At 44.2% G+C, this 13,166-nt stretch overlaps 2 long non-coding RNA genes across 2 annotated transcripts; both read left to right on the top strand.

Annotated features, from left to right (window-relative positions):
* Positions 1-5,313: 5,313 nt before the first annotated feature.
* LOC118242177 lies at positions 5,314-10,474 on the top strand. Its single transcript, XR_004776621.1, has 3 exons — positions 5,314-5,420; positions 5,665-5,780; positions 10,403-10,474. It is a non-coding gene; the product is annotated as an uncharacterized LOC118242177 (long non-coding RNA).
* A 1,315-nt stretch (positions 10,475-11,789) lies between these two features.
* Positions 11,790-12,330, top strand: LOC113579395. The gene is made up of 2 exons (XR_003410866.2): positions 11,790-11,983; positions 12,210-12,330. It is a non-coding gene; the product is annotated as an uncharacterized LOC113579395 (long non-coding RNA).
* The last annotated feature ends 836 nt before the right edge of the window (positions 12,331-13,166 follow it).

Here is a 13,166-nt window from a genome sequence, read left to right as displayed (position 1 = left end):
ATTGAGCTTTATTTCATCTAGCTTGGGTAATGCTCTGCATTGTGATGATGCTAGACCACAATAGCTATGGGTTCTGGGCCTTGAAAGTTATCACACCTACCCAGAGGGAGGATCAGCTGTATGTGTCTGATTTCCTCGGCAGAAAGGAGGAGTGCTGGAGGAAATGACTGTGGCCCTGCCTGCACCAAAAGGGTGATGACAATCTCTCACACATGGCAGAAGCCACCTCAAAGCCAGTGGAGTGACCTATGCCATGAGATGCAGGAGAGAAGTGTCTGCACAGAGATCTGAGAAAACTGTCTTGGTTTCTGGCCACAGTGACCTGGATGTATGTGGTCTTGAAAGGTCTCTTGTAACTATAATTTAATGCCAGCTGATGGGTGAGGTGTCATGATTGTTCCAGACAACTCACAGTTGTTGCAAAGATTTGTGTTTTGGATCTTCTTCAAAAAGTAAAGAGGCCCATGACTTCTGTCTACAATTTAGATGTCAAGATTTTGTTTGGTATCAATACATGGATTGATTTGACCCCATTGATTATGATGGAAAAAATGAAAGAAATATTTAATCATCAATGCCATTAGTAACTTTGTTAAATTGGTTATTTCCACTTCTCCTTCTCAGGTCCTGACACATCACTATTATTGTCCCATCCTAGAATATTCACTGCACTTACAGAGATGTCAGTGCTGACAACCTTCAACTTGCAAAAGTCACAGAGCTGCCAGGATTGCTTACTTGCAGAAGACAGCTTAAGTGCTGTACTCATGAGTCAGTTCCCCTCTTTGCTTGACTGCCTCCAGCTCTGGTGTAACAGCCCAGCTAATCTCATGATGCAAAAACACAACATGGTGCTTTCCAAGGAATAGTTTTGTTGTTGGTTGTTGCTAGTGATTATATATTTATTTTTATAGCTAATTTTTAAAGCTTACTTGTCATACATCAGTCAGCCGCTTATCATCCTTCTGATGAATGCCCCTTCTACAATCTGATCATTTCTGTGGCAGGCACCTTGTGCACACCCAACCACATACACTCATTTGGCAGCTTGCCAGTGGAGTATTGTGCATCGCTGCAAAACCCTGCCATCCCATCATGTGCTCAAAGCTGGGACTTGTATGTATTTAGTCATTCCTGCTCGCAAAGTCCTTCATCTCTTATTTACTGCTTTAAGAGGCATCGTGGCCATGTTTTGGTTTCTTTCACCCTTCCTTGTGTAATGAAACAGGCATGTTGTTATGTGCTTGTTTTGTTTTCATGGCATCTGGGAATTCCTGCGCACGTCCTCCCATGCACTGGTCATTCGGAACTAAGAGGAGTGCCGCAAGTGTCCGTCCTATTAAAAGGTCCCCTCTCCCTTGAGTATCTGTGGCCATTTTTTGTTCCTCCTCTGTGTATAAAGGGGGTTCATCAGGTGGTTATGTGGGAAATAAAGGAAGATTACTTTTTAAGTTCTGTGTGCTCCCTCGAGTACTGAATGTCTGGGTAATGGGTTCTCAACTCTGCAGACAGTTGTCACAGGCCAAAAAGGAGAGAGAAGAGACAGAAAAACCAAGAGAGGGAGAAGTAGAGATGCATCAGATGACCTATTTTATTGTTTTTCATCTTTAATTGATTATTCCAAAACATTCAGACCATCTGTATGTGTGTGTGTGTTTGAGCATACATGCCTGCTTGCATGTGTTTGTGTGGGTGTGTAAAATGAGAACTAAAAAGGTTTGGCACACAGATATTACCACACGATGTGACCAAGTTGACATGCTGCCTCTGAAGTGAGTGAGCTGTCTCTAAGAGCTTGATTGTGATCTCTGTCTTTAATCAGTGTTTGTTCTTTCAGGGACACGTTAAGAGATCTGTACCAGTACTGGATACCAGTACTGGATGTGTTTGTTTGAGTAATGGCCTTTTTTTTAATGGTTTTTAACTCTTTTTATTTTTAAAAGAGAATGTTAATGTGGGAACATTATCACTTACTTTCATTGTTTTGTCTGAACTTTTTTTGTTACAGTGATAATTCTAGAATATTGGGAATTTCACACAACTGACATTTGGATATGAAAAGTGTCAGAAAAGCATGCCAGTGACCTTGGTTTCCATTTCAGCACTATAACACATGCCAACTCTGGGTCCACCCCGGCATTCTGGTATGCGTAACCTTCATTGTGATATCATGAACATCTGGTCACCGCTCCCAAATGGACGTACATTAAAGAGCCCATTCCTCCAAACCAGACTGTCCAGCTGTCCTTCATCATCTGTGTCACAGACGCAGAAACTGTATCTGAACAAATCAATGTTATTTCACCACGGAATTGTATACAGGTGTTCCCATAGGTCCTCAGATGGCTGTTATATTGCCCCTTTTCATTAAAACAAGAAATGTTTTTGAGGTGCATGTGAAGTTTGCTTCTGATCAAACTCCCCTGGCCGGTGGTCAGCATAATCATAGACACTGCAGACCTTTTCAGAGTATCCTGAGAGAGCTCAGGGGTAGTCTGGGGTATGCTCCTCTCCCCTTTCCGTGTTTGAGCAGATCCCATTATATAAGCCCAATATAGGCTATGTTTACAAAATGGGCTTTATAATCAGCAGAGAAACATGGGGGGCAACCTGTGTTGGCTGAGGTGCAGGGTATGAAAGAGGAAGAGGGTCATAAAAATCTCTCTCTCTCTCTCTCTCTCTCTCTTTCTTTCTCTCTCTCTCTCTCTCTCTCTGTGTGTTTGTCCTCCCATTTCTCACTGTTTTTCTCTTGCAGCTATGTTGACGTGATAGTGTTCAGCCATTCTGTACCATGTGCTCTACCTTTCTTTATTAAGTATCCTGACACCGTAACCTGTGTCTTTCCTGTAAAAAACTGGGATCTGATGCCTTATTATTAGCAAATTGCATTATCATTTATGAATAATGGTTATACATAGTATCATGATTAAATATTGCATGATGTTTGTAATAGTTTGGAGTGTGAACATTTGATAGATAGAATCACTTATTCACATATGTAATAAAGTCACGTATTTATTTACATATTTGATATAGGAGTCTTCTTTTTTTCTCCTCTTCTGGAAGGCAGAAGAGACAAGAATGGTTCATAACATATGTACTGTCATGATTGCTTCAAACCAGCATGCACTGCGTAGGGCCAACCTGATAGCAGGCCCTTAGCCCCTGGACCTCTGAGCTCATGCATCATCAGTGATAACACAAGAGTGAACAAGGGCATATGTGGATGTAGTCAAAATGGGTCGGCCAATGCTTGCATTAGAAGATGTCAGCCAGAAACCTTTGGGCAGAAGGCATAACAGCCAGTAGGGGGTTACCTGGCATGCCTGAATTTCTAGCAGGCAAGTTTGAGGAAAAAAGGAGAAAACAAACCTAGGGTAAACTTATTGTTTGCTGTGAATACTTTTACTTTTTTAGACTTTAGACTTTTTTTTTCCCTCATTAGTGGGTTCTTTATTTTCCTTTGGTCCTTGACACTGGTTGATGCCAATTAGATAGTTTTAATGCGCTATATGGTGGATCCTGTTGGATGGTTGTCCCAGAAAATATATCTGACACTAAACTTTTTGTGTCTGAACTCACAATTGATATGTCAGGATCTACCAGTCCTGAGATAGTGACACAGAAATACATGTGATACAGAGAAAAAATAAATAAATATAAATATATATATATCATCCCCATCTATACCAATATCCCTATTGAACTACCCCACTGTTTCTCACAATTGCTCACACAGTGGATTGCCTATTTTAGAAGTTTTATAAGCATAGCAATACTGGTGGCCACCTAATGCTTATGCTTTAGGCTTTACCATGCTGTTTCATCCACTAAATGCTCATTATGTTTTCAATCACTCTCACACACACACTCTCTCTCTCGCTATTAAGATCTTGAAGCTACTCAGGGTATATAGAACAGCCTTAATGCAAGGCTCCAATGGAAGCTATAGGCTAGAGGACCCCACATCACCAGCCCATCTGCCCATGGAACTTCTCCAAAGGTGGTTCCATAAAAATTCCTCCAGTGTGTCCTGTAAACATTGTAAATTCCGTAATGTCTCTACTAATGGAGAAGATATCCCCTGCTTACATTAGTGTAAAAGTGCTGTAGCTTTGGAGGATGATGAACTATCCTGTGGTGGTTTATAGTGATAAAAGAAAAAAAAATTGGAAAAATAGAATGTTTCATAGTTGTAGTCTGGGTCTGACCAGACCTCACACTGCAGTGATGACTCTTAAGATTCTTGAGTCTAACTTCCACACGTGTGGGTGTGTGTGTGTGTGTGAGAGAGAGACAGAGAGAGAGAGAGAGAGAGAGAGAGAGAGAGAATGAATGAGAGCAAGAGGATATATGCACATGTGCGTGTTTGTGTGAGAGACTGTCTGTTACGCTGCTTCTGAAGTCCTGCCACGGGTGTGTTCTGTTTACTGGGAGATGAGGAAAACGCGGGGTGGGTGAAGGCTGGGAGCGGCACTTGCGGAGGGTTGCCGAGTGGCTCCAGTCTAAACACCCACCCCAGCTGCCTGTGGGACCCAGAGCGCAACACCCCTCCTGTGACATCATATCCAGTGGCCCGCTCTGCAGTCTTCCTGCGTCCCGACACTCCTCGCTCGCTCTGCCGTGTGTGCACAAAGCAGCCGACTAAACATTTGTCTGCCGAGGTCATGAACTCATCAGCTAGCAGCGGGACGCCATCATGGGGTTCGCGCCTGATGTGCTCCGAGCTCACCATCCACTCTGTTGTGCTCGCTGAAGTGGATGTAGCCGCAGAGAATGTGTCCCCGGGTGGATAATGATGGATAGGCTCATTTATCAGGCATTTTCATCAGCCTTCCCCTGGAGGATCCCGGCGAGAGAGCAGAGCAGCGTCACTTAAACGGATAGGAGGTTGGCTCCTCTCTGTTAAAACTGCGCAACTCAAACAGGGTGCGTGCGTGTGCATCTGGGTGTGTTTGCATGCATGCTTGTGCATGTGTGTTTCCGATCAGAGGCAGGAGCCAGGACGAGGACCAAGCCGGATGGCCCCTGAGCGTCGTAGCGGGAGGAAGGGCAGCGAGGGCCGACAGCCTCAGTGCTTCCTCACCGGCCGACCACACTTCCTATGAGTGCTTTTATTACTTCTGCTTCTACTAGGGGAACTTGGGCCTTGGGTGCTGAGTGATTTTACCTCCGCGTTCCTAAGGTATTGCAGCGTAGCCTCAGTACAAACTGTTCCTTTTCCAGCTGCAGCAGTATCTGCATTTCCCCATGATTCATAAGTGTCCCCTGTATGTTCTCATAGACAGGTCTCCCAAGCAGCCAGTGCAACTGAGGATAGTTACTGATGAACGTGACACCACAAGTCAAGGCAACTGGGTGGAGCAGGGAAGGCTTCTGCAGAAAGCTTTTACTGCAGCCACCCACCGACGCCCATTTAGGTCAACGTGGAAGTCATTTAACATTCATTTAGTTATTTTCATTTACCGACTCTGCAGGCTGGGATTTTGTAAAGTCCTGTTCCATAGAAATGTATTTATTCATTAATATATTTCTTTTTTTATTTATTTACTTATGCTGCTGTCTCAGACTGGCAGTCAGCATCCATCTTCCCCTTCTTGCCCAGTCTAAAGTCCCTTTCCCTACAGCAGTGGCTCTCTGGATGATGTGGTTTCCATTGTGCAGATGGATGGGCCCCTCTCCTGTGTGGTCTCAGTAGAACGGATGGTGCGCACCTCCAACAGCCTGCTCATCTCTCAGGTTGTCAACAAAGCTGCCTGAAGCTTCCAAGCCCATCCAAGGTGAGCTTTGCTTCCTCTCAGACCAGGGGGACTGGTCTCCCTGATGTATGGGGTACACAGTGAAAAGGGATTTGGAGTTAATTGTTTTTGGAATGAAGTGGGTGTATACTCAACATTGCGTTCAGCATTCTGAATACACCAAGCAGGATGGAGGCAATGAGCTGTCACTGATGGTCTGAGGATCTACACTGCGTGCTTGGTTACTTGCATGCCTGATTGCATTGCTGTACTGATTTTGGAAAACAATCACTGAAGTTTCAGATATTTTGTATGGTGTGATAAATTTCTTCTGTCAGGTGAATGAAATATGGTTATGGTCAGTCATACATCCAGGAGCTGTGAGAGGTCACTGTGGCAAATAGTTGGTTACACTTAAACCATTATTATCTGTTTGCTGAATGGCTAAATCAGATATGTCATATGAAATTTGCTGTAATGAAAATAACACATGGCTGATAGTTTTTAAGACCAGTCAAAGAGAACATAAAACATCCAAAAGAGATCCAAACTAAAGCTATAGCTGCTACAGTTGAGGCAGCCTTCACAAATGTTTGTGACTTGAGAAGATGCCAGCTTGCACTAGGATAAATGAATGGATGGGACAGCCCTTAGACCCTGGGCAGAACCAAAAGTGACCAAACCTGCCCTGCTAATGGCTATTTTCAGCTATGATTCACATTCACTCCCCGCAGACTGTGTTGATGGGCCCGGGTTTTGTGTTAAATGGCAAAGACCCCTTATATGGGCATGCTACCATGGCTGCTTGCCACTGTTCAGTGGCCTTAATTAAAGCACTGCCTTATTTTGCATGCATGAGCTTGAGGAGTACGTACATACATAGGTGACGTTCTGAATGAGAAGCGTTTAGCCAGGAACCAAGTGACCGCTCCAAGCACAGCTCATTACACACTACCTACGGGTGACCTTTAAGCCAATCCACAACTGCTATTGTATGGTAAGTTCATCCCACACACGCGCGCGAGCGCGCTCACACACTCATCTTTTATCCCTGGTGTAAGGACGTAATTTGTGGCTTGAGCACATTTTGCCTGGCTCTTTTGTAGCAAGAGCGGCAGACCTGTGGCGGTGCGTCACAGTGCCCCGGGCAGCCCGAGCGGACCTGCTAATTAGCTAATTAACTGGAGAGTGGCTCTTGCAGAGGAGCTGTCACCCCCCTGGGCATACTGGCAACTGGGGGGTGTGGGAGGTGGGTTGATGTGTGCTAACCCTGGCTGGCAGCATGCAGATGTAGAGAGATGTAGACAGATGTAGAGAGCGAGAAGAGCAACAGATCAGGGTAAAGGAGTGCAGCCACTGCCTCCTACACACAAACTGCACCACATACACACATACGTGTCCACGGGTGAAGCATGTGGATGCACATGTCCGCGTGAATGGCTGTGTAATTACACACACATAGATACATACACGCACACGGCAAGCCAAAAGGTAGAGAATCACAATAAACACAGAGAGATGATAAGGAGAAAGTGAATGAGAGAGACAGGAAAGAAGACAGAGAGATAGAACTAGAGATAAAAAGAAAACCTTGATGTAACTGAAGGGGAATTTAACATCACAAAGGAAGAGAGATGAAAAAACAAGTCTCTCACTGATTCACTCTGTGCAAAAGGGGTGTGCAGAGGGGTCTCCGACTCATAATGCACTGCCTGTACCAGGACCCGGACATCTCACCAACCTCACGAGAATGTGTGAATAAACCTCAAAAATGAAAATGTCCACATTAAAGGAGTGACTGATTGACTTATTGTTTTAAGTACTTTTAAGCATTACTTGTTAGCATATTGTTCACTTATGTATACTCATGTATACGTATTAGGACAATATAGGTAGTTGAACAAACAAGCATAAACTTAAGTAAAATTGTCACCTTTAATTTGAAATCCTTTCAACCACTAATTGCCTATAATCACTGATGCCCACATACATCACCAGATGCAGGGTATTTTCCCTGATGATTCAGTGCTAAGCCAGTTTCAACCATGCCCATGTGGTCCTGTTCCACAGATTAGATGGTATTCTCTGGGTTATGAGCTGGTCCTATTCTCCTCAGTAGCTACTTCTTTCTACATTCCATCACTCTGATACAGATTGATCTTCATCTCATCTCATCTCTTTCTAATATTTGACACATCTTTGTCTACACCTCAGAAACACCTTTTCTGTTTTTCTTCATGATGCAACATCTTCAATCATCCACTATCGCGATCTTCCATGATATCCTGGGTTGTTTTCTCTTGACGATGTACCACCTACTCCTCTCACTATGTTGCTGATTTATGGCCCTGAGTTGTAAGCCCCTGAGCTGGCCTGCTTTACTACTGTTGACATTTCTTTGGTCCTCACATGGAGAGACATCAATAACAGACTGCAAAGGTCTCTTGTGCAGGAGATAATGATGCAGCCACACACAGCTGGACAAGAAAAAGATGAGCAGTTGAATGACAGGTGTAGGTGTTACCGGGTTATACAGAACAAACTGATGTGGAATTAAACCTTTCTTAAGGGACATTTTTACAGGAAAGCAAGGATTTAATTAGGGATTTATTTGCATTTTGGTAAATCCTTCCGAATGTGAGCAAGTAGTAAATGCAGTTCACTAGTTTGTCATAACACAATCATAGTGTGGACCATGCCCAATAAATCCCGGTCTCACTAGTAAACACGTAAATCCCATCTTGTTTGGAAATTGGCAACATTAGAGAAAAGTGCTACAGCTCTTTTATTGAGTTTAATGTTTCTTACAGACCTCACAAATCCAGGAATGTTAGGCAAACCTCCCTACTTTTCTAGGAGCTATCACAACTAACCAGGTAGCACTGCAGTTCGCACAGAACGCTACAGTTCACACATAATGCTGCAATTCAGATAGCACTATAGTTCACACATAACACTACAGTTCATACATAGCACTGCAATTCCCAGATAACACCAGTTCACAAATAACACTACAGTTTACACAACACTAGTTCACAAATAGCACTACAGTTTACAGATAGCACTACAGTTCACACTACATTTCACAGATAACACTACAGTTCACACATAACACTACAGTTCACAGATACAGTACATTCAGGTCCACAGGGCAGCTTTCTGGAAACCAAGTGTCTTTGTGGATGTCAAGGTGTCTGGAACTGAGATACATTATTCCTCCATCCCGCGCTCACGCCTGCATGAACAGTCCACTACGCACGCAGGACTTCACAAACAGCTGGCTTCCCAAGCCATGTCTCTGAGGAACCCCTTCCATCTCAGCACTTGCAGACTGTGTTTTATGGATGCATTGTTAAACACCATCATGCGTTTAGTTTCCGGGAGCCCTGCATCTCCGTTTCCTTATGCGAGTCCCAAGACATGTAGAAGCTCAGGTCAGTTACAAATATGGTCAAAAATGTGGTCTCATTTGACACCCGGCTGTCCAAACGTGTGGGTCACTATTACGTCCATCACCTTTGTCCTGGGCCATAAGGAGAAGTTCTTTCACCACATTTTCAGTGCTGTTAAGTGATAACATATGGTTTTGGTAAAGGGATATTTCAACCATATTTTAAACATTACTGCTTACCATGAGTGAAAATCAGGCTCACCAAGCAGTCACTTCAACACTGATTAGTGCAACTTACATTGCATCATCACATCCTTTTTATGAGACTGCTACCCTTTGAGAGTCGGGTGTTCCAGCTGACATTCATCTCCACCCAAACCACACTGTCAAAACAGCAAGTCTAAATATAACCAATATTATGTTCCTATCTCTTTTTCCTTAGTAGACCCAGTGAAGTGAACAGGTTGGCCTCATGTTAATCCTGTTCCTTTCCACACTGAAATCAGGTCAACGCCTCTACACTGGAAAGGTCACATTGAGCTTGGAGGGTCAGAGCCGACTTTTCATGTGCTTGTATGCAGCTATGCAGCCCCCCCCGGCCACCCCAACACACGAGCAGGTGGAGAAAATGACTCATTCCAAGCAAGAACCAGGGCATGAAAGAGCACTTCATAAAAGCCTCGTGCAGGCTTTTTGTGGGAAATGCTTTTTATAAACAATTACCTTTAAAACAATTACCTTTGAAACATGCACGCAATTGTCTGTCATTGCTTTAAGTTGAAGAGGTGAAGGGTCAACTGGCACAAAAGATGACTAGTAGAGAAGGACTGTGGAGGTCTTTCTGCTTGTCCGGGGTCATGAAGGCACTGCGTAACTTTCTTTCTTTGTACAGGTTTTCTATGTCAGCATGACCCGTCATGCCTCCAGAATGCTTGAGCAGACACACGCATAATCAAAAGTGACTTAGAACTTGATTTTATTGTCCACTTCCTCCCAAATCCCTTTGCCTTTGCTGTGCGTCACAGGCACTGGGCATTCATCCTTGCCAGGACACACATCGTTGCCCGGACACAGAACTTGGTTCCCCCCAGAATACTGGTTCCCATTGTTTTTCTCTGTTCCCATGTGTGTATGATACAGAGAGATTGAGAGGGTTAATGACCAGGCCACAGAAAGCTGACGTCATGCTTTTTCAGAGCTGACATAAAAATGGAGGCCTACAGACCTGCAATCTTTCCTTCTATTATATGTGTGTTTCTTTGCTTGTTTTAAGGCAAAGGAGATTGTGTGGGTATGATGAAGGCTGAAGGCAACCACTCTACCCAGGACTGGAACCCAGTGCTGACAAGAGGTAAAGGTAAGGCCTTACCACTGGACCAAAGAGCCAGCTTCCTAGCACAGCATCAAGCCATCCTCTCCTTCAGAGAGTGACCATCTCCATCACAATGCCTTTACCTCCGTGGAGTGTCCCCTGTGCATGACACTGTCCACATGTCCCTCCAAACACAATTACCCATCATGGGCCATCAGGGCCCATAACCCTCATCAGGTGTCCTCATATTGGGCTACACCATCCCCTCACAGCAGGGCTGGGTTCATCAACCTGGGGCATGCTCCCAGTGGCTTCACTGCCAACCCACTTCTGACACCATGTGTGATGAAGGCTGAAGCCAGGCACCCTACCCATAACTCAAACCCAAGTCTGACAAGAGTTAAACATGAGCTCTGACCACCGGACCAAAGAGCCAGTTCCCTGGCATAGCAACCAGAGCACACAGTTAACCTTCCTAAGTGATGGTCTCCGTCACAGGGGGCCAAACAGTGCCTCAGGTCCAGAGGTCTGTCCCTACTCAAATTCTGCCTTGAGACTAAATGAGAGAGATAGAAGAAGTCTGAGAGAAGGTTTGTAAATCCTACAAGCAGAGTTCATTAAATCTAGCAAACCTACATGTGAGGGTGAACACCCAATTCTAATACAGGGTTTTGCTGTATTCCATGCCTTCTTTGGAGTACCCTTTCTAGGTTCCTGGGCAGGACACCTGCACTAACTCTTGTCTCCTGCTTTGCTGAGCTATACATAGGGCTGGCATTTCTCTCTGCTTGCCTCTGGAAAGTGGATGGAACCTCCTCAGGCTGCTCCTTCCCCAAGGCTCATGCTGGTTTGTTTCAATGCTTACAATACAAAAGCATAATTTTCAGTGAAAAAACAACACTGAGACATTCCAAGTATTTAGACATGAGCAGTGCAGGGAATCAATAAAATATGATATGATAGTTCAATGCTCTTGGAACGATCCCGTCTTGTAAGTGGTGCGGTGTGCCAGCATCTCATCAATCACCAGAGGCATCAGTCAGTGGTGTTTGACTGCAGCCCTACCAGAACACCCCCCTCACGCAGACACACACATACATTCATCTAGTAATTACTAATGAGTTCGGTAAACACGCTGTTTGTCCGCCGGCGGCTCCTTTCGAATGAATGATGCTCTTTGGTTTACACATCACGATGAATGTGGGGTCCCCACTTAGCCAGAGCCCTTAGGAGTGACAAAACAGCATACACGCTGACATGTTGGCAGCCCACACTCCCTCAGTGCTGAGGCGTGAAAGCTCAGTTGGCAGAAATTGTTTGCGCCTACGTTTATGGACACAGCAGTCTGTATAATGAAGTGAGCCTTCGTCCCTCGGGTGAACCCATTTTGCCTGTTATTTAATGCAGTGTTAAAGTCATCCTTACCCTCTTTTTTTTCTCTCGAGGAGTCCAAGCAGATTTCCCAGACAACATCCCCTTAAGCCAGCGTGAGTTGGCATTGCACAGTGGCCTGTGGAGCTTGGTCATGTCAGTGAGCCAAATGTGAGCATGTATCTAAGCACTTTTATGTGTTAGTATTAGGTTCATATCTGAAGTGAGTGAGCACAGAGCCATGGAAAGTGAGGTCAAAGTGGAAGGAGAATGTTTGAATGTTTCAGAGCTGACGATCTCAAAATAGAATCATTACTCAAGGTGTTTAAAGTCGTTGACTGTAGTGTAAAACAAAATAAATGAATGGAAGTCTTATTAAAATCTTTTCTTACCTAAGGTTTTGCGACAGGACAGGACTTGATGCCAACATAAGTGACTCAAATGCGACTCCAAAATTATTTCCGATGGCTATATTAAATTTCCCCCGTGCTTGGATTTAAATAAACCAATATATTGTATGATCTTTGCCTGTTATCACTTCTTCACAGAGGATAGTTATCTTGCATTCAAACTGAAAACCAGACAAGACTTTATGCAGGCACTGTTTCCCTTCTCTCAATCTGCTCCACATGAGACACCACATGATTTTTTCTTAATAATTGGAAATCCAATTTGGTTTGGGAATACAGGATTTGAGGAAGTCATTTAGCACTAAAAGAACTTAAGGTCTCAAGTTCGCTGCGCCTGTGTGAAGTAGCCCCTCATCACAGAAGCTTAGGTCAGTCACGAGGGGGCTAAACTCAGATCCCTCTCTGTGAAGTCTAGACATTTAAAAAATGGAGGATTATGTATGTGAAAGTTGCCCCAAGCAGGAGGAAACTGCCTCTTAGCCTGTCATGTGATTCTAATGTGCCTTTGGCTCTTTAAAAGAGGCTCCAGGAGAGCCAGAGGTGAAGCCAAGGACACATCCTCCTGTTACCCATTAACCAGACTGGACCCTCCAAATCAATGAGGTCAGCACTGCACCCATAACTAATGTCTGTCTGGATGTCTAGTCAGTCACTGTGAGCAAATTAGTTTTGAATATTTCAAATATACTGATAAGATGGAAATGCCGTAGGATTCATGTGAATGCTGATCATGGGATGATAAGAATTTTCCTCATTTCACAGCTCATGTCTATATAAGGCACACTGAACAGCCACCTCTACAGCACTGTTACATGCCAATAGATGTTTCTGCAGCAGCTGCCCTCAGACATGAACAACTTCCTGTTAAAAGAATTTTAAGATATACATAGCAGTCAGAAAAGAGTGGGGCGTATTTGCTTGCAGAATCACACAGTTTTCTGGTG

The sequence above is a fragment of the Electrophorus electricus genome, chromosome 10, assembly GCF_013358815.1.
Source record: "Electrophorus electricus isolate fEleEle1 chromosome 10, fEleEle1.pri, whole genome shotgun sequence".
Taxonomy (NCBI): domain Eukaryota; kingdom Metazoa; phylum Chordata; class Actinopteri; order Gymnotiformes; family Gymnotidae; genus Electrophorus; species Electrophorus electricus.
Note: the sequence above shows the minus strand (reverse complement) of the source record. Positions and strands in the feature narration are given on the sequence as shown.